Raw genomic sequence first — 25791 nt, forward strand, 5'->3', positions numbered from 1 at the left:
ACTAGATGGATGTGATGGAATGTACTGTCGTCCCTACATTTCAAGAAGGAGTAAGAATTGCAGTTGCAACAAAGCCTTGCTTGCCTACAAAGAGAGCAGCAATTTGGATTTGTTACTATGTTACCTAGAAGAATAACAAACTGTGCAAGGATGGAGGTTGTAAGAGCAAGGAGAAGTTGTCTGTAAAGTTGGTGGATGCTTATTTTCCATTTTGCAGTCCCTTGTCTCCCTCTTGTGGCCTCCTGGAGGCAACTAGCTGTGCAAAAAAAGACAGCCTGGCGGCCGGCTGTTGCACTGTTGCCCTCTCAGGCAACACTGAGTGACTGACTGAGCCGCACCGTCTTATATAAAGTTCAGACGGAACTTTGCACGTGTCATAGTGGAGCCCTGAGGAGCCAGAGCCAGCTTTCTGACATCATAATGGGGCCTCAGAGATAAAAGCCTGGGCCCAGGCAGTGTTGGTCAGTGCTGCTCAGCAGGCAGCACTGGACTGGACTGGATTACAGCTGATACAAGGTGTGAAGGAACAAGGGGTGGCTGTGGGCATGCACTTGCTGCCGCTGCCAGTGTTTATCTGCATGGCAGCAGGGCATTTGGGCGTTGCCAGGAAGGCGTTTTTATGTAGATTCCTCCTCTTTCAGCACTGCATTGTGGTGCAAGCAAAAGAAGCAAATCCTGTCTGGCTTCCTCTCCGGCCTTTATTCACCTCCCGTGTAGCTGTGAGTGTGTGAGCCTGCAGGGCCCCATGGAATTGCCTAGAAGTAGGCTGAATCGCTGCAAGGGCTGAACAGCAGTATCGGGCAGGCTCGGGCAACGCGCGACCCGTTCGGGTTATCGCTTCTCGGCCTTTTGGCTAAGATCAAGTGTAGTATCTGTTCTTATCAGTTTAATATCTGATACGTCCCCTATCTGGGGACCATATATTAAATGGATTTTTAGAACAGGGAGATGGAAATAGAGCTTGCTCTGTCCACTCCACGCATTGACCTGGTATTGCAGTATTTCCAGGACCGGTGCACCCTTTCCTTATGTGTTGACTAAAATCAGATTCCAAAAGTGTTTTTTGTGTTGGCCATTGTTTCTGTCTTTCTGAAGGGATCTCCCCTTTTAATCCCATTATTTCAACACCTGTTGGACAATGCATGAGTGATAATGAGCTAATTGATTAAATGCAATTAATGAATACATTGCCACCTCTTGTTTTGTGTCGTCTGTGTGTCTGTGTTTCCGGCATTTTACATTAGAAAAGCTCATTCACCTTCCTTGTCTTCTCTCCGCCCTCCCTTTTAGGTAAGTTAAAGAGCTGCACCTGAGCCAGCCACTGATTGATGCAGCACCACAGTCAAATAGTGGAGTGGAGTAGGGGAACAGCAAACAGCCATTAAAGCCGCCCGCCCGCCCACCCGCCACAATGGACCTACCTGTGTACACTAGATGGATGTGATGGAATGTACTGTCGTCCCTACATTTCAAGAAGGAGTAAGAATTGCAGTTGCAACAAAGCCTTGCTTGCCTACAAAGAGAGCAGCAATTTGGATTTGTTACTATGTTACCTAGAAGAATAACAAACTGTGCAAGGATGGAGGTTGTAGGAGCAAGGAGAAGTTGTCTGTAAAGTTGGTGGATGCTTATTTTCCATTTTGCAGTCCCTTGTCTCCCTCTTGTGGCCTCCTGGAGGCAACTAGCTGTGCAAAACAAAACAGCATGGCGGCCGGCTGTTGCAGTGTTGCCCTCTCAGGCAACACTGAGTGACTGACTGAGCCGCACCGTCTTATATAAAGTTCAGACGGAACTTTGCACGTGTCATAGTGGAGCCCTGAGGAGCCAGAGCCAGCTTTCTGACATCCTAATGGGGCCTCAGAGATAAAAGCCTGGGCCCAGGCAGTGTTGGTCAGTGCTGCTCAGCAGGCAGCACTGGACTGGACTGGATTACAGCTGATACAAGGTGTGAAGGAACAAGGGGTGGCTGTGGGCATGCACTTGCTGCCGCTGCCAGTGTTTATCTGCATGGCAGCAGGGCATTTGGGCGTTGCCAGGAAGGCGTTTTTATGTAGATTCCTCCTCTTTCAGCACTGCATTGTGGTGCAAGCAAAAGAAGCAAATCCTGTCTGGCTTCCTCTCCGGCCTTTATTCACCTCCCGTGTAACTGTGAGTGTGTGAGCCTGCAGGGCCCCATGGAATTGCCTAGAAGTAGGCTGAATCGCTGCAAGGGCTGAACAGCAGTATCGGGCAGGCTCGGGCAACGCGCGGCCCGTTCGGGTTATCGCTTCTCGGCCTTTTGACTAAGATCAAGTGTAGTATCTGTTCTTATCAGTTTAATATCTGATACGTCCCCTATCTGGGGACCATATATTAAATGGATTTTTAGAACAGGGAGATGGAAATAGAGCTTGCTCTGTCCACTCCACGCATTGACCTGGTATTGCAGTATTTCCAGGACCGGTGCACCCTTTCCTTATGTGTTGACTAAAATCAGATTCCAAAAGTGTTTTTTGTGTTTGCCATTGTTTCTGTCTTTCTGAAGGGATCTCCCCTTTTAATCCCATTATTTCAACACCTGTTGGACAATGCATGAGTGATAATGAGCTAATTGATTAAATGCAATTAATGAATACATTGCCACCTCTTGTTTTGTGTCGTCTGTGTGTCTGTGTTTCCGGCATTTCACATTGGAACAGCTCATTCACCTTCCTTGTCTTCTCTCCGCCCTCCCTTTTAGGTAAGTTAAAGAGCTGCACCTGAGCCAGCCACTGATTGATGCAGCACCACAGTCAAATAGTGGAGTGGAGTAGGGGAACAGCAAACAGCCATTAAAGCCGCCCGCCCGCCCGCCACAATGGACCTACCTGTGTACACTAGATGGATGTGATGGAATGTACTGTCGTCCCTACATTTCAAGAAGGAGTAAGAATTGCAGTTGCAACAAAGCCTTGCTTGCCTACAAAGAGAGCAGCAATTTGGATTTGTTACGATGTTACCTAGAAGAATAACAAACTGTGCAAGGATGGAGGTTGTAGGAGCAAGGAGAAGTTGTCTGTAAAGTTGGTGGATGCTTATTTTCCATTTTGCAGTCCCTTGTCTCCCTCTTGTGGCCTCCTGGAGGCAACTAGCTGTGCAAAAAAAAGACAGCCTGGCGGCCGGCTGTTGCAGTGTTGCCCTCTCAGGCAACACTGAGTGACTGACTGAGCCGCACCGTCTTATATAAAGTTCAGACGGAACTTTGCACGTGTCATAGTGGAGCCCTGAGGAGCCAGAGCCAGCTTTCTGACATCATAATGGGGCCTCAGAGATAAAAGCCTGGGCCCAGGCAGTGTTGGTCAGTGCTGCTCAGCAGGCAGCACTGGACTGGACTGGATTACAGCTGATACAAGGTGTGAAGGAACAAGGGGTGGCTGTGGGCATGCACTTGCTGCCGCTGCCAGTGTTTATCTGCATGGCAGCAGGGCATTTGGGCGTTGCCAGGAAGGCGTTTTTATGTAGATTCCTCCTCTTTCAGCACTGCATTGTGGTGCAAGCAAAAGAAGCAAATCCTGTCTGGCTTCCTCTCCGGCCTTTATTCACCTCCCGTGTAGCTGTGAGTGTGTGAGCCTGCAGGGCCCCATGGAATTGCCTAGAAGTAGGCTGAATCGCTGCAAGGGCTGAACAGCAGTATCGGGCAGGCTCGGGCAACGCGCGGCCCGTTCGGGTTATCGCTTCTCGGCCTTTTGACTAAGATCAAGTGTAGTATCTGTTCTTATCAGTTTAATATCTGATACGTCCCCTATCTGGGGACCATATATTAAATGGATTTTTAGAACAGGGAGATGGAAATAGAGCTTGCTCTGTCCACTCCACGCATTGACCTGGTATTGCAGTATTTCCAGGACCGGTGCACCCTTTCCTTATGTGTTGACTAAAATCAGATTCCAAAAGTGTTTTTTGTGTTTGCCATTGTTTCTGTCTTTCTGAAGGGATCTCCCCTTTTAATCCCATTATTTCAACACCTGTTGGACAATGCATGAGTGATAATGAGCTAATTGATTAAATGCAATTAATGAATACATTGCCACCTCTTGTTTTGTGTCGTCTGTGTGTCTGTGTTTCCGGCATTTCACATTGGAACAGCTCATTCACCTTCCTTGTCTTCTCTCCGCCCTCCCTTTTAGGTAAGTTAAAGAGCTGCACCTGAGCCAGCCACTGATTGATGCAGCACCACAGTCAAATAGTGGAGTGGAGTAGGGGAACAGCAAACAGCCATTAAAGCCGCCCGCCCGCCCGCCACAATGGACCTACCTGTGTACACTAGATGGATGTGATGGAATGTACTGTCGTCCCTACATTTCAAGAAGGAGTAAGAATTGCAGTTGCAACAAAGCCTTGCTTGCCTACAAAGAGAGCAGCAATTTGGATTTGTTACTATGTTACCTAGAAGAATAACAAACTGTGCAAGGATGGAGGTTGTAGGAGCAAGGAGAAGTTGTCTGTAAAGTTGGTGGATGCTTATTTTCCATTTTGCAGTCCCTTGTCTCCCTCTTGTGGCCTCCTGGAGGCAACTAGCTGTGCAAAAAAAAGACAGCCTGGCGGCCGGCTGTTGCAGTGTTGCCCTCTCAGGCAACACTGAGTGACTGACTGAGCCGCACCGTCTTATATAAAGTTCAGACGGAACTTTGCACGTGTCATAGTGGAGCCCTGAGGAGCCAGAGCCAGCTTTCTGACATCATAATGGGGCCTCAGAGATAAAAGCCTGGGCCCAGGCAGTGTTGGTCAGTGCTGCTCAGCAGGCAGCACTGGACTGGACTGGATTACAGCTGATACAAGGTGTGAAGGAACAAGGGGTGGCTGTGGGCATGCACTTGCTGCCGCTGCCAGTGTTTATCTGCATGGCAGCAGGGCATTTGGGCGTTGCCAGGAAGGCGTTTTTATGTAGATTCCTCCTCTTTCAGCACTGCATTGTGGTGCAAGCAAAAGAAGCAAATCCTGTCTGGCTTCCTCTCCGGCCTTTATTCACCTCCCGTGTAGCTGTGAGTGTGTGAGCCTGCAGGGCCCCATGGAATTGCCTAGAAGTAGGCTGAATCGCTGCAAGGGCTGAACAGCAGTATCGGGCAGGCTCGGGCAACGCGCGGCCCGTTCGGGTTATCGCTTCTCGGCCTTTTGGCTAAGATCAAGTGTAGTATCTGTTCTTATCAGTTTAATATCTGATACGTCCCCTATCTGGGGACCATATATTAAATGGATTTTTAGAACAGGGAGATGGAAATAGAGCTTGCTCTGTCCACTCCACGCATTGACCTGGTATTGCAGTATTTCCAGGACCGGTGCACCCTTTCCTTATGTGTTGACTAAAATCAGATTCCAAAAGTGTTTTTTGTGTTTGCCATTGTTTCTGTCTTTCTGAAGGGATCTCCCCTTTTAATCCCATTATTTCAACACCTGTTGGACAATGCATGAGTGATAATGAGCTAATTGATTAAATGCAATTAATGAATACATTGCCACCTCTTGTTTTGTGTCGTCTGTGTGTCTGTGTTTCCGGCATTTCACATTGGAACAGCTCATTCACCTTCCTTGTCTTCTCTCCGCCCTCCCTTTTAGGTAAGTTAAAGAGCTGCACCTGAGCCAGCCACTGATTGATGCAGCACCACAGTCAAATAGTGGAGTGGAGTAGGGGGAACAGCAAACAGCCATTAAAGCCGCCCGCCCGCCCGCCCGCCACAATGGACCTACCTGGGTACACTAGATGGATGTGATGGAATGTACTGTCGTCCCTACATTTCAAGAAGGAGTAAGAATTGCAGTTGCAACAAAGCCTTGCTTGCCTACAAAGAGAGCAGCAATTTGGATTTGTTACTATGTTACCTAGAAGAATAACAAACTGTGCAAGGATGGAGGTTGTAGGAGCAAGGAGAAGTTGTCTGTAAAGTTGGTGGATGCTTATTTTCCATTTTGCAGTCCCTTGTCTCCCTCTTGTGGCCTCCTGGAGGCAACTAGCTGTGCAAAAAAAGACAGCCTGGCGGCCGGCTGTTGCACTGTTGCCCTCTCAGGCAACACTGAGTGACTGACTGAGCCGCACCGTCTTATATAAAGTTCAGACGGAACTTTGCACGTGTCATAGTGGAGCCCTGAGGAGCCAGAGCCAGCTTTCTGACATCATAATGGGGCCTCAGAGATAAAAGCCTGGGCCCAGGCAGTGTTGGTCAGTGCTGCTCAGCAGGCAGCACTGGACTGGACTGGATTACAGCTGATACAAGGTGTGAAGGAACAAGGGGTGGCTGTGGGCATGCACTTGCTGCCGCTGCCAGTGTTTATCTGCATGGCAGCAGGGCATTTGGGCGTTGCCAGGAAGGCGTTTTTATGTAGATTCCTCCTCTTTCAGCACTGCATTGTGGTGCAAGCAAAAGAAGCAAATCCTGTCTGGCTTCCTCTCCGGCCTTTATTCACCTCCCGTGTAGCTGTGAGTGTGTGAGCCTGCAGGGCCCCATGGAATTGCCTAGAAGTAGGCTGAATCGCTGCAAGGGCTGAACAGCAGTATCGGGCAGGCTCGGGCAACGCGCGGCCCGTTCGGGTTATCGCTTCTCGGCCTTTTGGCTAAGATCAAGTGTAGTATCTGTTCTTATCAGTTTAATATCTGATACGTCCCCTATCTGGGGACCATATATTAAATGGATTTTTAGAACAGGGAGATGGAAATAGAGCTTGCTCTGTCCACTCCACGCATTGACCTGGTATTGCAGTATTTCCAGGACCGGTGCACCCTTTCCTTATGTGTTGACTAAAATCAGATTCCAAAAGTGTTTTTTGTGTTTGCCATTGTTTCTGTCTTTCTGAAGGGATCTCCCCTTTTAATCCCATTATTTCAACACCTGTTGGACAATGCATGAGTGATAATGAGCTAATTGATTAAATGCAATTAATGAATACATTGCCACCTCTTGTTTTGTGTCGTCTGTGTGTCTGTGTTTCCGGCATTTCACATTGGAACAGCTCATTCACCTTCCTTGTCTTCTCTCCGCCCTCCCTTTTAGGTAAGTTAAAGAGCTGCACCTGAGCCAGCCACTGATTGATGCAGCACCACAGTCAAATAGTGGAGTGGAGTAGGGGAACAGCAAACAGCCATTAAAGCCGCCCGCCCGCCCGCCACAATGGACCTACCTGTGTACACTAGATGGATGTGATGGAATGTACTGTCGTCCCTACATTTCAAGAAGGAGTAAGAATTGCAGTTGCAACAAAGCCTTGCTTGCCTACAAAGAGAGCAGCAATTTGGATTTGTTACTATGTTACCTAGAAGAATAACAAACTGTGCAAGGATGGAGGTTGTAGGAGCAAGGAGAAGTTGTCTGTAAAGTTGGTGGATGCTTATTTTCCATTTTGCAGTCCCTTGTCTCCCTCTTGTGGCCTCCTGGAGGCAACTAGCTGTGCAAAAAAAGACAGCCTGGCGGCCGGCTGTTGCAGTGTTGCCCTCTCAGGCAACACTGAGTGACTGACTGAGCCGCACCGTCTTATATAAAGTTCAGACAGAACTTTGCACGTGTCATAGTGGAGCCCTGAGGAGCCAGAGCCAGCTTTCTGACATCATAATGGGGCCTCAGAGATAAAAGCCTGGGCCCAGGCAGTGTTGGTCAGTGCTGCTCAGCAGGCAGCACTGGACTGGACTGGATTACAGCTGATACAAGGTGTGAAGGAACAAGGGGTGGCTGTGGGCATGCACTTGCTGCCGCTGCCAGTGTTTATCTGCATGGCAGCAGGGCATTTGGGCGTTGCCAGGAAGGCATTTTTATGTAGATTCCTCCTCTTTCAGCACTGCATTGTGGTGCAAGCAAAAGAAGCAAATCCTGTCTGGCTTCCTCTCCGGCCTTTATTCACCTCCCGTGTAGCTGTGAGTGTGTGAGCCTGCAGGGCCCCATGGAATTGCCTAGAAGTAGGCTGAATCGCTGCAAGGGCTGAACAGCAGTATCGGGCAGGCTCGGGCAACGCGCGGCCCGTTCGGGTTATCGCTTCTCGGCCTTTTGGCTAAGATCAAGTGTAGTATCTGTTCTTATCAGTTTAATATCTGATACGTCCCCTATCTGGGGACCATATATTAAATGGATTTTTAGAACAGGGAGATGGAAATAGAGCTTGCTCTGTCCACTCCACGCATTGACCTGGTATTGCAGTATTTCCAGGACCGGTGCACCCTTTCCTTATGTGTTGACTAAAATCAGATTCCAAAAGTGTTTTTTGTGTTTGCCATTGTTTCTGTCTTTCTGAAGGGATCTCCCCTTTTAATCCCATTATTTCAACACCTGTTGGACAATGCATGAGTGATAATGAGCTAATTGATTAAATGCAATTAATGAATACATTGCCACCTCTTGTTTTGTGTCGTCTGTGTGTCTGTGTTTCCGGCATTTCACATTGGAACAGCTCATTCACCTTCCTTGTCTTCTCTCCGCCCTCCCTTTTAGGAAAGTTAAAGAGCTGCACCTGAGCCAGCCACTGATTGATGCAGCACCACAGTCAAATAGTGGAGTGGAGTAGGGGAACAGCAAACAGCCATTAAAGCCGCCCGCCCGCCCGCCCGCCCGCCACAATGGACCTACCTGTGTACACTAGATGGATGTGATGGAATGTACTGTCGTCCCTACATTTCAAGAAGGAGTAAGAATTGCAGTTGCAACAAAGCCTTGCTTGCCTACAAAGAGAGCAGCAATTTGGATTTGTTACTATGTTACCTAGAAGAATAACAAACTGTGCAAGGATGGAGGTTGTAGGAGCAAGGAGAAGTTGTCTGTAAAGTTGGTGGATGCTTATTTTCCATTTTGCAGTCCCTTGTCTCCCTCTTGTGGCCTCCTGGAGGCAACTAGCTGTGCAAAAAAAGACAGCCTGGCGGCCGGCTGTTGCACTGTTGCCCTCTCAGGCAACACTGAGTGACTGACTGAGCCGCACCGTCTTATATAAAGTTCAGACGGAACTTTGCACGTGTCATAGTGGAGCCCTGAGGAGCCAGAGCCAGCTTTCTGACATCATAATGGGGCCTCAGAGATAAAAGCCTGGGCCCAGGCAGTGTTGGTCAGTGCTGCTCAGCAGGCAGCACTGGACTGGACTGGATTACAGCTGATACAAGGTGTGAAGGAACATGGGGTGGCTGTGGGCATGCACTTGCTGCCGCTGCCAGTGTTTATCTGCATGGCAGCAGGGCATTTGGGCGTTGCCAGGAAGGCGTTTTTATGTAGATTCCTCCTCTTTCAGCACTGCATTGTGGTGCAAGCAAAAGAAGCAAATCCTGTCTGGCTTCCTCTCCGGCCTTTATTCACCTCCCGTGTAGCTGTGAGTGTGTGAGCCTGCAGGGCCCCATGGAATTGCCTAGAAGTAGGCTGAATCGCTGCAAGGGCTGAACAGCAGGCTCGGGCAACGCGCGGCCCGTTCGGGTTATCGCTTCTCGGCCTTTTGGCTAAGATCAAGTGTAGTATCTGTTCTTATCAGTTTAATATCTGATACGTCCCCTATCTGGGGACCATATATTAAATGGATTTTTAGAACAGGGAGATGGAAATAGAGCTTGCTCTGTCCACTCCACGCATTGACCTGGTATTGCAGTATTTCCAGGACCGGTGCACCCTTTCCTTATGTGTTGACTAAAATCAGATTCCAAAAGTGTTTTTTGTGTTTGCCATTGTTTCTGTCTTTCTGAAGGGATCTCCCCTTTTAATCCCATTATTTCAACACCTGTTGGACAATGCATGAGTGATAATGAGCTAATTGATTAAATGCAATTAATGAATACATTGCCACCTCTTGTTTTGTGTCGTCTGTGTGTCTGTGTTTCCGGCATTTCACATTGGAACAGCTCATTCACCTTCCTTGTCTTCTCTCCGCCCTCCCTTTTAGGTAAGTTAAAGAGCTGCACCTGAGCCAGCCACTGATTGATGCAGCACCACAGTCAAATAGTGGAGTGGAGTAGGGGAACAGCAAACGGCCATTAAAGCCGCCCGCCCGCCCGCCACAATGGACCTACCTGTGTACACTAGATGGATGTGATGGAATGTACTGTCGTCCCTACATTTCAAGAAGGAGTAAGAATTGCAGTTGCAACAAAGCCTTGCTTGCCTACAAAGAGAGCAGCAATTTGGATTTGTTACTATGTTACCTAGAAGAATAACAAACTGTGCAAGGATGGAGGTTGTAGGAGCAAGGAGAAGTTGTCTGTAAAGTTGGTGGATGCTTATTTTCCATTTTGCAGTCCCTTGTCTCCCTCTTGTGGCCTCCTGGAGGCAACTAGCTGTGCAAAAAAAGACAGCCTGGCGGCCGGCTGTTGCAGTGTTGCCCTCTCAGGCAACACTGAGTGACTGACTGAGCCGCACCGTCTTATATAAAGTTCAGACGGAACTTTGCACGTGTCATAGTGGAGCCCTGAGGAGCCAGAGCCAGCTTTCTGACATCATAATGGGGCCTCAGAGATAAAAGCCTGGGCCCAGGCAGTGTTGGTCAGTGCTGCTCAGCAGGCAGCACTGGACTGGACTGGATTACAGCTGATACAAGGTGTGAAGGAACAAGGGGTGGCTGTGGGCATGCACTTGCTGCCGCTGCCAGTGTTTATCTGCATGGCAGCAGGGCATTTGGGCGTTGCCAGGAAGGCATTTTTATGTAGATTCCTCCTCTTTCAGCACTGCATTGTGGTGCAAGCAAAAGAAGCAAATCCTGTCTGGCTTCCTCTCCGGCCTTTATTCACCTCCCGTATAGCTGTGAGTGTGTGAGCCTGCAGGGCCCCATGGAATTGCCTAGAAGTAGGCTGAATCGCTGCAAGGGCTGAACAGCAGTATCGGGCAGGCTCGGGCAACGCGCGGCCCGTTCGGGTTATCGCTTCTCGGCCTTTTGGCTAAGATCAAGTGTAGTACTTTAGGGTATTGCCTTGTTTCTTGGTCAGGAGGTGCCCTGGTACCCTTTTCCTTGGCCTGGGGGGATCGTTTCTCTTAGGAGAGACTTCACCCCTCTGCTGCTATTGGGGAGGAGGATTAGTCCAGGGCAACGGGGAGCGATCACCTGCCTGGTACTTCGGTACTGAAGGTATTCTTTGGAGATTGCTGGAATTCGTTTGGAGCAGGATGGAGGAAATTCCCGAATATATGCGTACCAGGAATGCTGTCCGGTTCTTCGTGGAGGAATCTGAGCGACAAAGGAAGGATCTGGAGTTCATCACAAAGGAGCTTTTGTTGGATTTCTTTCAGCTGGAGAGATCATGCATTTTGGCGGTGATGGACTATCCGAGGAGAGGGTGCTTTGACGTTACCTTCGCCACAGAAGAAATTTATGCTGTCTTTTTAGAACGCTTGAAGGAAGGTAAAAGGGACCCAAGACTTGTGGGTGTGAAGGTAACACCACTTTTTGTGCCAAACAAAAAGTTGGTGGTTGTAAAAATGTTTTCGCCTTACGTGGATGAAGAGGACATTAAGTTATTTCTCAATAAGTTTTGTGAGGAGGTGGTGGGAAAGGGGAAAGTGTTTAACCCTTTTGGATTTTGGACTGGGAAGTGGAAATTTCTTTGTAAATTTGTGAGAATTGGTGAATCTAGAAACCTATTGTTTCCTCCAGCGCGGTTCAAGATTGGAAGTGCGTGTGGAAATTTATTTTTTCTTGGAATGGATATGTTTTGTTTGAATTGTAAAGAGTATGGTCATGAGAGAGAAGCCTGTGAGAAAGTAATGTGTACAAAATGTCTGCAAGAGGGACATAAGTATAATGAATGTCAGAAAGGGAAAGTATGTAATATGTGTGGAGAGGAGGGGCACATATTCAAATCGTGCCCAAAGAAAAGCAAACGTGAGGTACAAGAGGAAAATAAGAAGATAATCAAAAGAAAGGAAGCGGAAGTTAGTTTGGAAGAAGGCAAGCTTCACAAATTGGAAGGAAGTGGGCAAAGTGATGAGAAAAAAAGGAAAAAAGCAGAGAGAAAGAAAAAAAGTGTCATTTCAGAAGAGGAAAGAGCAGAAAGAGACAGGTTATTGGAAGAAGTAGAGCAGTTACGTAGTAAAATTAATTTTGAAAAAATGCGGAGGAGGGTGCGGCTCTGTGTAAGAGAAAATTTACCAGGGTTTCTTGAAAGGTATGGTGTGCCAACGTGGTTAACGTGCATTGTAAACTGTGAGTGGGATGGTAATGATTTGCAGGAACATCTAGTGGATATGTTAGGAACTATTGCTGTTAAAAAAGGAATGTTTTTTTGATTTCTTAAGAAAAAAAAGGAAAGAGGAAAACAAAAATTAATTGTACGTTTTCAGTTTTCATTGTGATGATCTAAGTCTTTTTTATTTTGAATTTTATGATTTTTAAGACGTGATCTGAATGAATTAAAAAAAAAAAAAAAAAAAAAAAAAAATCTGTTCTTATCAGTTTAATATCTGATACGTCCCCTATCTGGGGACCATATATTAAATGGATTTTTAGAACAGGGAGATGGAAATAGAGCTTGCTCTGTCCACTCCACGCATTGACCTGGTATTGCAGTATTTCCAGGACCGGTGCACCCTTTCCTTATGTGTTGACTAAAATCAGATTCCAAAAGTGTTTTTTGTGTTTGCCATTGTTTCTGTCTTTCTGAAGGGATCTCCCCTTTTAATCCCATTATTTCAACACCTGTTGGACAATGCATGAGTGATAATGAGCTAATTGATTAAATGCAATTAATGAATACATTGCCACCTCTTGTTTTGTGTCGTCTGTGTGTCTGTGTTTCCGGCATTTCACATTGGAACAGCTCATTCACCTTCCTTGTCTTCTCTCCGCCCTCCCTTTTAGGTAAGTTAAAGAGCTGCACCTGAGCCAGCCACTGATTGATGCAGCACCACAGTCAAATAGTGGAGTGGAGTAGGGGGAACAGCAAACAGCCATTAAAGCCGCCCGCCCGCCCGCCCGCCCGCCACAATGGACCTACCTGTGTACACTAGATGGATGTGATGGAATGTACTGTCGTCCCTACATTTCAAGAAGGAGTAAGAATTGCAGTTGCAACAAAGCCTTGCTTGCCTACAAAGAGAGCAGCAATTTGGATTTGTTACTATGTTACCTAGAAGAATAACAAACTGTGCAAGGATGGAGGTTGTAGGAGCAAGGAGAAGTTGTCTGTAAAGTTGGTGGATGCTTATTTTCCATTTTGCAGTCCCTTGTCTCCCTCTTGTGGCCTCCTGGAGGCAACTAGCTGTGCAAAAAAAGACAGCCTGGCGGCCGGCTGTTGCACTGTTGCCCTCTCAGGCAACACTGAGTGACTGACTGAGCCGCACCGTCTTATATAAAGTTCAGACGGAACTTTGCACGTGTCATAGTGGAGCCCTGAGGAGCCAGAGCCAGCTTTCTGACATCATAATGGGGCCTCAGAGATAAAAGCCTGGGCCCAGGCAGTGTTGGTCAGTGCTGCTCAGCAGGCAGCACTGGACTGGACTGGATTACAGCTGATACAAGGTGTGAAGGAACATGGGGTGGCTGTGGGCATGCACTTGCTGCCGCTGCCAGTGTTTATCTGCATGGCAGCAGGGCATTTGGGCGTTGCCAGGAAGGCGTTTTTATGTAGATTCCTCCTCTTTCAGCACTGCATTGTGGTGCAAGCAAAAGAAGCAAATCCTGTCTGGCTTCCTCTCCGGCCTTTATTCACCTCCCGTGTAGCTGTGAGTGTGTGAGCCTGCAGGGCCCCATGGAATTGCCTAGAAGTAGGCTGAATCGCTGCAAGGGCTGAACAGCAGTATCGGGCAGGCTCGGGCAACGCGCGGCCCGTTCGGGTTATCGCTTCTCGGCCTTTTGGCTAAGATCAAGTGTAGTATCTGTTCTTATCAGTTTAATATCTGATACGTCCCCTATCTGGGGACCATATATTAAATGGATTTTTAGAACAGGGAGATGGAAATAGAGCTTGCTCTGTCCACTCCACGCATTGACCTGGTATTGCAGTATTTCCAGGACCGGTGCACCCTTTCCTTATGTGTTGACTAAAATCAGATTCCAAAAGTGTTTTTTGTGTTTGCCATTGTTTCTGTCTTTCTGAAGGGATCTCCCCTTTTAATCCCATTATTTCAACACCTGTTGGACAATGCATGAGTGATAATGAGCTAATTGATTAAATGCAATTAATGAATACATTGCCACCTCTTGTTTTGTGTCGTCTGTGTGTCTGTGTTTCCGGCATTTCACATTGGAACAGCTCATTCACCTTCCTTGTCTTCTCTCCGCCCTCCCTTTTAGGTAAGTTAAAGAGCTGCACCTGAGCCAGCCACTGATTGATGCAGCACCACAGTCAAATAGTGGAGTGGAGTAGGGGAACAGCAAACAGCCATTAAAGCCGCCCGCCCACCCGCCACAATGGACCTACCTGTGTACACTAGATGGATGTGATGGAATGTACTGTCGTCCCTACATTTCAAGAAGGAGTAAGAATTGCAGTTGCAACAAAGCCTTGCTTGCCTACAAAGAGAGCAGCAATTTGGATTTGTTACTATGTTACCTAGAAGAATAACAAACTGTGCAAGGATGGAGGTTGTAGGAGCAAGGAGAAGTTGTCTGTAAAGTTGGTGGATGCTTATTTTCCATTTTGCAGTCCCTTGTCTCCCTCTTGTGGCCTCCTGGAGGCAACTAGCTGTGCAAAAAAAGACAGCCTGGCGGCCGGCTGTTGCAGTGTTGCCCTCTCAGGCAACACTGAGTGACTGACTGAGCCGCACCGTCTTATATAAAGTTCAGACGGAACTTTGCACGTGTCATAGTGGAGCCCTGAGGAGCCAGAGCCAGCTTTCTGACATCATAATGGGGCCTCAGAGATAAAAGCCTGGGCCCAGGCAGTGTTGGTCAGTGCTGCTCAGCAGGCAGCACTGGACTGGACTGGATTACAGCTGATACAAGGTGTGAAGGAACAAGGGGTGGCTGTGGGCATGCACTTGCTGCCGCTGCCAGTGTTTATCTGCATGGCAGCAGGGCATTTGGGCGTTGCCAGGAAGGCGTTTTTATGTAGATTCCTCCTCTTTCAGCACTGCATTGTGGTGCAAGCAAAAGAAGCAAATCCTGTCTGGCTTCCTCTCCGGCCTTTATTCACCTCCCGTGTAGCTGTGAGTGTGTGAGCCTGCAGGGCCCCATGGAATTGCCTAGAAGTAGGCTGAATCGCTGCAAGGGCTGAACAGCAGTATCGGGCAGGCTCGGGCAACGCGCGGCCCGTTCGGGTTATCGCTTCTCGGCCTTTTGGCTAAGACCAAGTGTATTTATACAGGAGGTTTTTGGTCAGAAGGTGCTCAGGTACCCTCTCTCTCGGCCTCGGGGGATCGTCCAGGTTCGCCTGGACTTCACCCCCGTGCTGCTATTTGGGAGAGAGGCTTAGTCCTGAGCAACGAGTTGCGATCCCCCCCAGCCCCTTGGTCTCCGTAAGACAAGGGGCGCAGCGAAAGCTGTGCGGTTCGACCTGGCCACGCTAATGGCAGGCGAACCCGATGCGGTGCCGGTGTACGCCCGGCTTAAGAATTCTGCACGATTTATCGTGGCAGAGGGTGGAGGCGGTCCCCGTGGTATTAAATTTTTAGTCCACGCCATTTTGGAAGATCTGCTGGCGGTCCACAAGAACGAGCTCTTGGCTATCCAGGACTACCCGAAGCGAGGAATCTACGATGTCACCTTCATGGGAGAAGGAATACTCCGTGATGCTATGGACCGAGCTGAGAGGAAACAAGGTGAACTCGTAGCAGCGGGAGTCAAGGTAGTAGAGCATGAATTTGAAATAACCAAACTCGTGGTGATTAAAATGTATTCCCCATATGTGAGAGATATGGAAGTGGCAGCATTTCTAGCTGCCTACTTCAAAAATGTCAAACTCCTGGGGAAAGTGATGAACGAGTGTGGAGTGTGGACCGCCAAATGGAAGTTTTTAGTTACGCTGATTAAGGACCCCTCCACCCAAGAAACGAGATTACCACCGGCTCGTTTTAAAATTGGAAATGTGAATGGCGACCTCTACTTCTCAGGGATGCCAAACTTCTGCAGGGCTTGTGGTACCTATGGACATACCAGTTTTAACTGCGATGTCACCTGCAGAAACTGTGGAAGCAAAGAGCACAATATAAGGGAGTGCACAGAAGAAAAAAAATGCAACTTTTGTCAAAAAACTGGTCACTTGTATTTTTCTTGTCCTCATAGGTACCGAAGCGGAGAAGAAGAGCAACCCGGGGCGCCCCCACGTGCTCCACCAGCGGACCAGCCCCGCCCTCAGGGAGAGGAACAAGCCAGTGCTGCAAAGGAGCAGCGGGGTACCTGGGCTTCAAGGGTACGGTCTGTTGGAGCCAAAGCAGGTACCTCACAGCCAACAGCCTCAGAGGAGAGAAGGGAGTCCAGTGCGAAGGAAAAACGCCAAGCCAAACGTAAGGCTGAGAAGGGGCAGGCCAGTGAGATAACTGAGGCATCCCAGAGTGCTGGTTGCTCAGTGGATGCCGGGCCTGCTCCCAATCCTGGGTCTCTAGATACGGAGTCTGAAGAGGAAGGTTGGCTGAAAGTGGGTCCCCGTAAAAAGGGTAAACAGGAGCGGGCCGGTAGGGGGGTGACAGGGGAGGAGCAAATGGATACGTCCGTAAAGCAAAGTGAGGCTCCTCCTAGGACCGCCCCCTCGTCGTTACTGGTGAGGAGGGTGGGCACTGTTCCCCCCGAGCCAACCGACACCCCGCCATGTGCGCAACCTCCCCCTCTAGAACGGCCTGCACGGCCTGCACGGCCTCAAGGGGGAGCGGCGGGGCCCTTGGGGGACCCACCCGATACAGACCTATATGGTCAGCCGTTAGAGACCCAGGTAAGGCTGTGTGAATCTGGACTCCCTGTATACGAGATGAGGGCTGTTGGCTCGACGCTCACGGAAGGTAGTTCCTCTCCTGAATCATCCCCTTTCTCGCTAGAGTCAGACGAGGGCGGGGAGATGAGTTCAAGCGAGATTTCTGGTATTGCTGGTGGAGGCCAAGTCTGATTTTAAGTAACACGATTATTTATTTTTTAAAATCAAGACTAACACAATTAAAACTCCACGATGTCTGAAATAAAGGGGATCTCCCTCAACGTGAGGGGCGCCAAGTCCAAAGTCAGAAGGGTTGCTCTCTTCAGTTTTTTATCTGGCCTGGCAGCCTCTGTTTTTTTCCTGCAGGAGTGCGGCATTCCCCATGCAATGAAGTACCATAAATACAAAGAGGATTGGAAGTATGGTCCATCAGTCTGGTCTGGATCTAACGAGTCCAGATCAGCAGGGGTCGCCATTCTTTTTAAGGGAAACGTTTTTATTGATTTTATTCAAGAGATTCTTCCAGGACGTATTTTATTGGTTAAAGCTTTTATTGACGGCGTAAAATGGCAGTTTTTAAATTTTTACGGCTCACCTGACAAAAATGAGAGAGCAGAGATGCTAGAAATGTTACCTCTTTTTATTAATACAACTGAGCCTTTTATCCTCGCAGGTGATTTTAACTGTATCCTGAGGGGGGAACGCCGGCTTACCAGTACTACAAGTAGGAATTACGATAAGACCTCTGGACTGCTCAAAGATATTGTAAATGATTTTAAATTAACAGATTTGTACAAAGAATGTAATAGGAGCAGCCCAGAGGAAGCCGGCGTTACCTGGAGCAACGCCACCTGTAGCTCCAGGATAGATTTTATTTTTTGTAATGAGAATGTACTGCCTTTTAATTGTGAAGTTTTAACTAATGTTTTCTCAGATCACAAGCTTTTATCATTTTATGTAAAGCGTGATTTTAATAAACCGGTGTGTAAGAAGTCCTGGAAGTTAAATGTTTCCCTTTTAGATGATCCACAGGTTTTTACTGATTTTATTGAATTTTACCAAAAATGCAGGCGGGGGAGAGACATGCGTACTCCCATCAGTGCATGGTGGGAGAAAATGAAAAAAAGAATAAAGGAATTTTTTATTAAAAAGAGCGTGGCGAAAGCCAGAGAAAAACATGCTTTTTTTAAAATTCTCAGCACCCGTCTGCAGACCCTGTACAAGATGAGAGATAATGAAATTGACGTTAAAACTGACATCACTAATTTAAAAAAAGAAATAGCTCAGTGCCTGGAGCAGAAAGGCAAAGAAATCATTTTTCGTTCCAAAATTCAGCATGTGGAGGAGAATGAGACCTGCTCCAGGTACTTTTTAAAAAAAATTAACAATAAAAAGGCTATTATTAAAAATATTGAAGGTGTGTCAGATGTACAGGGTATTTTAAGTAAAGTTCATGAGTTTTATGCTGACCTTTTTAGTGTTAAAACTGTGGATCATAATTTTATGCGTGACTCACTGAAGGAGATTACTACTGTTTTAGACCCTGTCTCCCAGAATTTTTTATTACAGGAGCTGACGGAGCAGGAGGTTTTAGAAACGGTAAAGAGTTTTAAAGCCGGAAAAGTTCCCGGACCGGACGGTATACCCAGTGAGTTTTATGTCAAATTTTATGACATTTTAAAAGAGGATCTTTTTAGCCTTTTTTATGAAGTTTTTAATTCCAAGATGCTGCCTAAGTCCTGGCGGAAGGGTGAGGTCTCCCTGCTACATAAGAAAGGTGACATCGCAGTTTTGAAGAACTGGAGACCAATAACCCTTCTGAATAGCGACTATAAAATAATGGCAAAAGTGTGCGCAAATAGATTAAAAGCCATAATACCCCACATTGTACACTCTAACCAGGTGTGTGGGGTGCCAGGCCGCAGCATCTGGGATAATCTTAACCTGGTAAAAGATGTGATTGAGGACACGAGGTCTAGAAGAGGTAAATTAGCCATTTTATCTATAGACTTCGAGAAGGCGTTCGACCGTGTCTCTCATTTTTATCTTTTTAAGGTTTTAGAGCGTATGGGTATACCTGAAGGATTTTTATTATCACTTAAAGCCTTTTATAAAGATTGCACAAGCAAAATTTTAGTGAATGGTTTTAAGACACAGGACGTGATTTTAGACTCAGGGGTGAAGCAGGGGTGTCCCTTGTCCCCACTGCTTTTTATTTGCGCATTAGAGCCTCTACTGTGTACAATTCGCCGCGATAAGTTAATACGTGGAGTCCCCCTGCCCGGGGGTGGCGGCGTAGAGGCTAAAGCAGTGGGGTACATGGACGATGTAGCGGTTTTTTGCAGGGACACCCTGTCGCTTCAGAGAACCCTCAGACAAATTGAGTTTTATTGCTGTGCTTCCGGTTTTAAGGTGAACTTCGACAAAAGTAATATTTTAAATATAGGAAGCATGGCTTTTAGAGACATACCCGTCCCTGTGTCAGATAATATTACGATTTTAGGTGTCTCCTTCAGTGAGTGCGATAATGGTTTTATCAGTTGGGACATGGTGGCGCAGAAGGTAAATCAAAAAATATGTATGTGGAACATGAGAAAACTTACCATGGAGGGAAAAGTTTTAATTATTAAAATGGTCATTTTACCCCTGCTTTTATATCTCAGTATGGTTTTCCCTCCCCCCACGGTTTTATTGCAAAAAATTACTAAAGCATGTTTTACCTTCTTTTGGAGTTCCAGAATGGAGAAACTTAAAAGAGAGATTGTGATGAAATCCAAACCGAAGGGTGGCAAAGATTTTCCGAATTTTAACAGGTTTCTTTTAATCAAGTTCTTCAGTTTCTGTTTTAATTCCCTTTTTAAAGAACATTATTGGTCCTATTTTTTACGTTTTAATACAGGGTTTTTAATGCGAAGGTTTGGGTGGTTCAACATTGTTTTATCCTCACCTTACGCTTTTAAACTCTCAATAAACTATGTGATTTTAGAAAAGATAGTGACCTTATTCAACCTGAAGGGAAAAAATGTAAATGAGCTGAAAAATAGTAAAAAATTAATTAAAGACCTAAGAGAAAGTGAGACGGTCAGCAGGATTGAGAATTTTAATGAGGAACGAAGTGCTTTTATCTTCAAAATTATTAATGTGTTTTATCTTTTTAATACACAGATGGACCTGGCCTGGAGCTGCATTCATCAATGTCTTCCATGCCGGGCATTCCAATACAGAAGGAGGCTCGCGAGGTCTGCCGTCTGCCCGAGGGAAGGCTGCCAGGCCGAGGAAACGATTCGACACATTTTTTGGACGTGTGATTTTGCGAAGGAATTTTGGAAAAAAATATTCCCTCTTTTGGTAAAGATGGCAGACCTGAAAGACTTGAATTATGAAGATATTTTATATGGACTATTTGGATGCCCAACCGCGAGCCAAAAGATAATAGCGTGGAAGACGATGAATTGCGCCAAAGAAGCTCTATGGAAGGCCAGGAACATCCTGATTTTTAAGCACGATGTTTTATCTACTGATGATGTTTTAGGTCTTTGTTTTAGCGAAATGTACATTTATTATTTATTAGACAAAAAAAGAAATGCCACCCTTCTTAATAAATGGTTTGTGAAAGAATGGAACTCCAACATATAAAGATTTGCCACCGTGTCCCTTTTATGTAATGTAATGCAATGAAATATTGATTTTATTGTTATTCATTTGTACAAAAGTTGGTTTTATTGTAAACTGTATTTTTTATCATGAAATAAATCATTGACACCCCTGAAAAGGGGTAGCCAACTTAAAAAAAAAATCTGTTCTTATCAGTTTAATATCTGATACGTCCCCTATCTGGGGACCATATATTAAATGGATTTTTAGAACAGGGAGATGGAAATAGAGCTTGCTCTGTCCACTCCACGCATTGACCTGGTATTGCAGTATTTCCAGGACCGGTGCACCCTTTCCTTATGTGTTGACTAAAATCAGATTCCAAAAGTGTTTTTTGTGTTTGCCATTGTTTCTGTCTTTCTGAAGGGATCTCCCCTTTTAATCCCATTATTTCAACACCTGTTGGACAATGCATGAGTGATAATGAGCTAATTGATTAAATGCAATTAATGAATACATTGCCACCTCTTGTTTTGTGTCGTCTGTGTGTCTGTGTTTCCGGCATTTCACATTGGAACAGCTCATTCACCTTCCTTGTCTTCTCTCCGCCCTCCCTTTTAGGTAAGTTAAAGAGCTGCACCTGAGCCAGCCACTGATTGATGCAGCACCACAGTCAAATAGTGGAGTGGAGTAGGGGGAACAGCAAACAGCCATTAAAGCCGCCCGCCCGCCCGCCCGCCCGCCCGCCCGCCCGCCACAATGGACCTACCTGTGTATACTAGATGGATGTGATGGAATGTACTGTCGTCCCTACATTTCAAGAAGGAGTAAGAATTGCAGTTGCAACAAAGCCTTGCTTGCCTACAAAGAGAGCAGCAATTTGGATTTGTTACTATGTTACCTAGAAGAATAACAAACTGTGCAAGGATGGAGGTTGTAGGAGCAAGGAGAAGTTGTCTGTAAAGTTGGTGGATGCTTATTTTCCATTTTGCAGTCCCTTGTCTCCCTCTTGTGGCCTCCTGGAGGCAACTAGCTGTGCAAAAAAAGACAGCCTGGCGGCCGGCTGTTGCACTGTTGCCCTCTCAGGCAACACTGAGTGACTGACTGAGCCGCACCGTCTTATATAAAGTTCAGACGGAACTTTGCACGTGTCATAGTGGAGCCCTGAGGAGCCAGAGCCAGCTTTCTGACATCATAATGGGGCCTCAGAGATAAAAGCCTGGGCCCAGGCAGTGTTGGTCAGTGCTGCTCAGCAGGCAGCACTGGACTGGACTGGATTACAGCTGATACAAGGTGTGAAGGAACAAGGGGTGGCTGTGGGCATGCACTTGCCCCCGCTGCCAGTGTTTATCTGCATGGCAGCAGGGCATTTGGGCGTTGCCAGGAAGGAGTTTTTATGTAGATTCCTCCTCTTTCAGCACTGCATTGTGGTGCAAGCAAAAGAAGCAAATCCTGTCTGGCTTCCTCTCCGGCCTTTATTCACCTCCCGTGTAGCTGTGAGTGTGTGAGCCTGCAGGGCCCCATGGAATTGCCTAGAAGTAGGCTGAATCGCTGCAAGGGCTGAACAGCAGTATCGGGCAGGCTCGGGCAACGCGCGGCCCGTTCGGGTTATCGCTTCTCGGCCTTTTGGCTAAGATCAAGTGTAGTATCTGTTCTTATCAGTTTAATATCTGATACGTCCCCTATCTGGGGACCATATATTAAATGGATTTTTAGAACAGGGAGATGGAAATAGAGCTTGCTCTGTCCACTCCACGCATTGACCTGGTATTGCAGTATTTCCAGGACCGGTGCACCCTTTCCTTATGTGTTGACTAAAATCAGATTCCAAAAGTGTTTTTTGTGTTGGCCATTGTTTCTGTCTTTCTGAAGGGATCTCCCCTTTTAATCCCATTATTTCAACACCTGTTGGACAATGCATGAGTGATAATGAGCTAATTGATTAAATGCAATTAATGAATACATTGCCACCTCTTGTTTTGTGTCGTCTGTGTGTCTGTGTTTCCGGCATTTTACATTGGAACAGCTCATTCACCTTCCTTGTCTTCTCTCCGCCCTCCCTTTTAGGTAAGTTAAAGAGCTGCACCTGAGCCAGCCACTGATTGATGCAGCACCACAGTCAAATAGTGGAGTGGAGTAGGGGAACAGCAAACAGCCATTAAAGCCGCCCGCCCGCCCGCCCGCCCGCAACAATGGACCTACCTGTGTACACTAGATGGATGTGATGGAATGTACTGTCGTCCCTACATTTCAAGAAGGAGTAAGAATTGCAGTTGCAACAAAGCCTTGCTTGCCTACAAAGAGAGCAGCAATTTGGATTTGTTACTATGTTACCTAGAAGAATAACAAACTGTGCAAGGATGGAGGTTGTAGGAGCAAGGAGAAGTTGTCTGTAAAGTTGGTGGATGCTTATTTTCCATTTTGCAGTCCCTTGTCTCCCTCTTGTGGCCTCCTGGAGGCAACTAGCTGTGCAAAAAAAGACAGCCTGGCGGCCGGCTGTTGCAGTGTTGCCCTCTCAGGCAACACTGAGTGACTGACTGAGCCGCACCGTCTTATATAAAGTTCAGACGGAACTTTGCACGTGTCATAGTGGAGCCCTGAGGAGCCAGAGCCAGCTTTCTGACATCATAATGGGGCCTCAGAGATAAAAGCCTGGGCCCAGGCAGTGTTGGTCAGTGCTGCTCAGCAGGCAGCACTGGACTGGACTGGATTACAGCTGATACAAGGTGTGAAGGAACAAGGGGTGGCTGTGGGCATGCACTTGCTGCCGCTGCCAGTGTTTATCTGCATGGCAGCAGGGCATTTGGGCGTTGCCAGGAAGGCGTTTTTATGTAGATTCCTCCTCTTTCAGCACTGCATTGTGGTGCAAGCAAAAGAAGCAAATCCTGTCTGGCTTCCTCTCCGGCCTTTATTCACCTCCCGTGTAGCTGTGAGTGTGTGAGCCTGCAGGGCCCCATGGAATTGCCTAGAAGTAGGCTGAATCGCTGCAAGGGCTGAACAGCAGTATCGGGCAGGCTCGGGCAACGCGCGGCCCGTTCGGGTTATCGCTTCTCGGCCTTCTGGCTGAGATCAAGTGTAGTTCTGATTACTTGTAGTCAGTGCTGCCTGGTCTTGGTTAGGAGGTGCTCAGGTACCCTCTCTCTCGGCCTCGGGGGATCGTCCAGGTTCGCCTGGACTTCACCCCCGTGCTGCTATTTGGGAGAGAGGCTTAGTCCTGAGCAACGGGTTGCGATCCATATACCCCCGTGTAGGTTTCGGCCGAAAAGGGGAGTTGCGCCTAACGTTGCGCCTACTACGGAGTAGCGTAACAATACCTTACTCACCATGGACGAGGATCCATGTGAGATACCGGCTTATGCCCGGATTAAAAACACGATTCGTGTAGTTCTATCGGAGGAGAAGGCGACGACCTGCGGCTTAAAATTTGTGGTGGAGACCGTACTTGTTGGTATCTTCAACATCCAGAAGCGAGAAATTTTGGCGGTGCAGGATTACCCAAGAAGGAGGACATACGATGTTACTTTCATACAGAATGGAGTATTCAGAGATCTGATGGCGGCTTATACGGTAAAAAATGACCCGAGACTGGACGGTGTTGATTTTTATGAGCACGTTATGGACATCACTAAAATGATAGTTATAAAGATGTACTGCCCTTTTGCCGACTTAAAAGAAGTGATGTCCTTTTTATTCCCTTATTTTAAAACTGTGAAATGTATTGGCAAAGTCATGAATGAGGTTGGTGTATGGACCTCAAAGTGGAGATTCAATGTAACATGTTATAAAGATGCCAATTTTACAGGAGGGATAATGTTGCCGCCAGCACGTTTTAAAATAGGTGATATGGCCGGAGACTTTTATTTTTCAGGGATGCCTCCATTCTGTAGGAAGTGCCAAAAGTACGGTCACACCAAGGAGTCTTGCGACAGCACCTGTTGGAACTGCGGCAGCTCTGAGCACGAGACCAAAACTTGCCCTCTGGGGAAAAGGTGCCGTTTTTGCAGCCGAGTTGGTCACCTCTATGCTACTTGTCCCCACAGATCTAAAGAGTTGGAACAACCCGAGGACCGGCCAAGGCGTCCCGAGCGGCCCGCAGGCCAGATCACCCCTGTACAAGGAGAGGAACCCCAAGGAGGCGAGCAAGACGATATGGATACCTCCAGCAGACCCCCCCAAACAGGTGACCCTAAAGAGCAGAGGCGACAAAAACGCAGAGCCAGTGATCAGCGGACGAAAGAGCCCCCCCAGGAGACTGGGGCACAGGGTAGTTCGGATGAAGCTGATCCTACTGGCCTGCAAGAGATGCTGGGTCAGCCTGTACCTGAGGCAGAGGTCCCGGGCGGAGCGGCAGCGCTCACTAAGAGACGTAGGGCGTACTCGGAGGTGGCAGCGGGGGTGCCGATGGGAGTACCTGCCAGGTTGAAGGCAGGGAAACCAGTTGACGTGCCCCCGGAAGCGACAGCTAAAGGTCCCCCCCCTTCTAGACAGTTGGGGGATATAGGGACAGCTGCCTCCTTGGTAAGCGTGGTCCCTGAGACGTCCGGAAGCGCGATTCCTGCCCCTATAGAAGGGGAGGGCGCTGCCAAAGATTGCCAAATCTTACCCGTTGAGTCCGTCTGGGACCCATTTTCAAGAAGCGCCTTAGGTATGGGGGGTCAGCTGAGTGATGGGTCTTCCTCTCAAACCTCATTGATGCGCACATTTGACTCGAGGAAAGATGATGATGAGAGCTCGAGTGGGGTGTCTGGCGACGCGGAGGACTGCTGAGGCCTCCTCGGGTAAGATAAAAATAGACTGTCTCTCTCCCTTTTCCTCATGGCTGAGTTATGTGGTCTTTCCTTTAATGTAAGAAGCGTGCACTCACAGACAAGAAGAGCTGCCCTTTTTAACTACCTTTCTGTTTTTACCGCCTCAGTGTTTTTCCTACAGGAATGCTGCATACCTCACCGCATGAATTATAAAAAATATGAGGAAGACTGGAGACTCGGACCTTCAGTGTGGTCCGGGTCTAATGAATCAAAAGCCGCAGGTGTCGCCATTTTATTCAAAGGGAACGTTTTAATTGATCGTTTTTATGAAATTTTACCAGGCAGAATTTTAATGGTCAAAGCTTTTATAAACGGTGTTAGATGGCAGTTTTTAAACTTTTATGGTTCTACAGACAAGAAGGAAAGAGCAAAAATGCTAGAAATTTTACCCCTTTTTATCAATGATTCAGAACCACTTATTTTAGCTGGTGATTTTAATTGTATTTTAAAGGGGGAACGCCGGTTCTCTAATTCAGTAAGTCGAAATTATGATAAAACCCCGTCTATTTTAAAAGATATTACAGTGGATTTTAAACTTACTGATGTTTTTAAAAAATGCAATAGGGATCTACCTGAAGAGGACGGCGTCACCTGGAGCAATGTAAACTGCAGCTCCAGGATTGATTTTATTTTTTGCTCTTATCAAATACT

At 47.2% G+C, this 25791-nt stretch overlaps 10 non-coding genes and 2 pseudogenes across 10 annotated transcripts; all 12 read left to right on the forward strand.

The window, feature by feature from the left end:
* The first annotated feature begins 833 nt into the window (after positions 1-833).
* LOC142653209 (U2 spliceosomal RNA) lies at positions 834-1024 on the forward strand. The gene has a single exon (XR_012848147.1). It is a non-coding gene; the product is annotated as a U2 spliceosomal RNA (small nuclear RNA).
* A 1238-nt stretch (positions 1025-2262) lies between these two features.
* On the forward strand, positions 2263-2453 carry LOC142653684 (U2 spliceosomal RNA). Its single transcript, XR_012848606.1, has one exon. It is a non-coding gene; the product is annotated as a U2 spliceosomal RNA (small nuclear RNA).
* A 1235-nt stretch (positions 2454-3688) lies between these two features.
* On the forward strand, positions 3689-3879 carry LOC142653685 (U2 spliceosomal RNA). Its single transcript, XR_012848607.1, has one exon. It is a non-coding gene; the product is annotated as a U2 spliceosomal RNA (small nuclear RNA).
* Positions 3880-5114: 1235 nt separating this feature from the next.
* On the forward strand, positions 5115-5305 carry LOC142653211 (U2 spliceosomal RNA). Its single transcript, XR_012848149.1, has one exon. It is a non-coding gene; the product is annotated as a U2 spliceosomal RNA (small nuclear RNA).
* Positions 5306-6544: 1239 nt separating this feature from the next.
* Positions 6545-6735, forward strand: LOC142653212 (U2 spliceosomal RNA). Its single transcript, XR_012848150.1, has one exon. It is a non-coding gene; the product is annotated as a U2 spliceosomal RNA (small nuclear RNA).
* A 1234-nt stretch (positions 6736-7969) lies between these two features.
* Positions 7970-8160, forward strand: LOC142653213 (U2 spliceosomal RNA). Its single transcript, XR_012848151.1, has one exon. It is a non-coding gene; the product is annotated as a U2 spliceosomal RNA (small nuclear RNA).
* A 1232-nt stretch (positions 8161-9392) lies between these two features.
* Positions 9393-9583, forward strand: LOC142653214 (U2 spliceosomal RNA). The gene has a single exon (XR_012848152.1). It is a non-coding gene; the product is annotated as a U2 spliceosomal RNA (small nuclear RNA).
* Positions 9584-10817: 1234 nt separating this feature from the next.
* On the forward strand, positions 10818-10928 carry LOC142654646 (U2 spliceosomal RNA; annotated as a pseudogene).
* Positions 10929-12277: 1349 nt separating this feature from the next.
* LOC142654035 (U2 spliceosomal RNA) lies at positions 12278-12487 on the forward strand (annotated as a pseudogene).
* Positions 12488-13730: 1243 nt separating this feature from the next.
* Positions 13731-13921, forward strand: LOC142653215 (U2 spliceosomal RNA). The gene has a single exon (XR_012848153.1). It is a non-coding gene; the product is annotated as a U2 spliceosomal RNA (small nuclear RNA).
* A 6578-nt stretch (positions 13922-20499) lies between these two features.
* LOC142654037 (U2 spliceosomal RNA) lies at positions 20500-20687 on the forward strand. Its single transcript, XR_012848839.1, has one exon. It is a non-coding gene; the product is annotated as a U2 spliceosomal RNA (small nuclear RNA).
* Positions 20688-21942: 1255 nt separating this feature from the next.
* LOC142653216 (U2 spliceosomal RNA) lies at positions 21943-22133 on the forward strand. The gene has a single exon (XR_012848154.1). It is a non-coding gene; the product is annotated as a U2 spliceosomal RNA (small nuclear RNA).
* The last annotated feature ends 3658 nt before the right edge of the window (positions 22134-25791 follow it).

The sequence above is a fragment of the Rhinoderma darwinii genome, chromosome 5 (assembly GCF_050947455.1).
Source record: "Rhinoderma darwinii isolate aRhiDar2 chromosome 5, aRhiDar2.hap1, whole genome shotgun sequence".
NCBI classification, from domain to species: domain Eukaryota; kingdom Metazoa; phylum Chordata; class Amphibia; order Anura; family Rhinodermatidae; genus Rhinoderma; species Rhinoderma darwinii.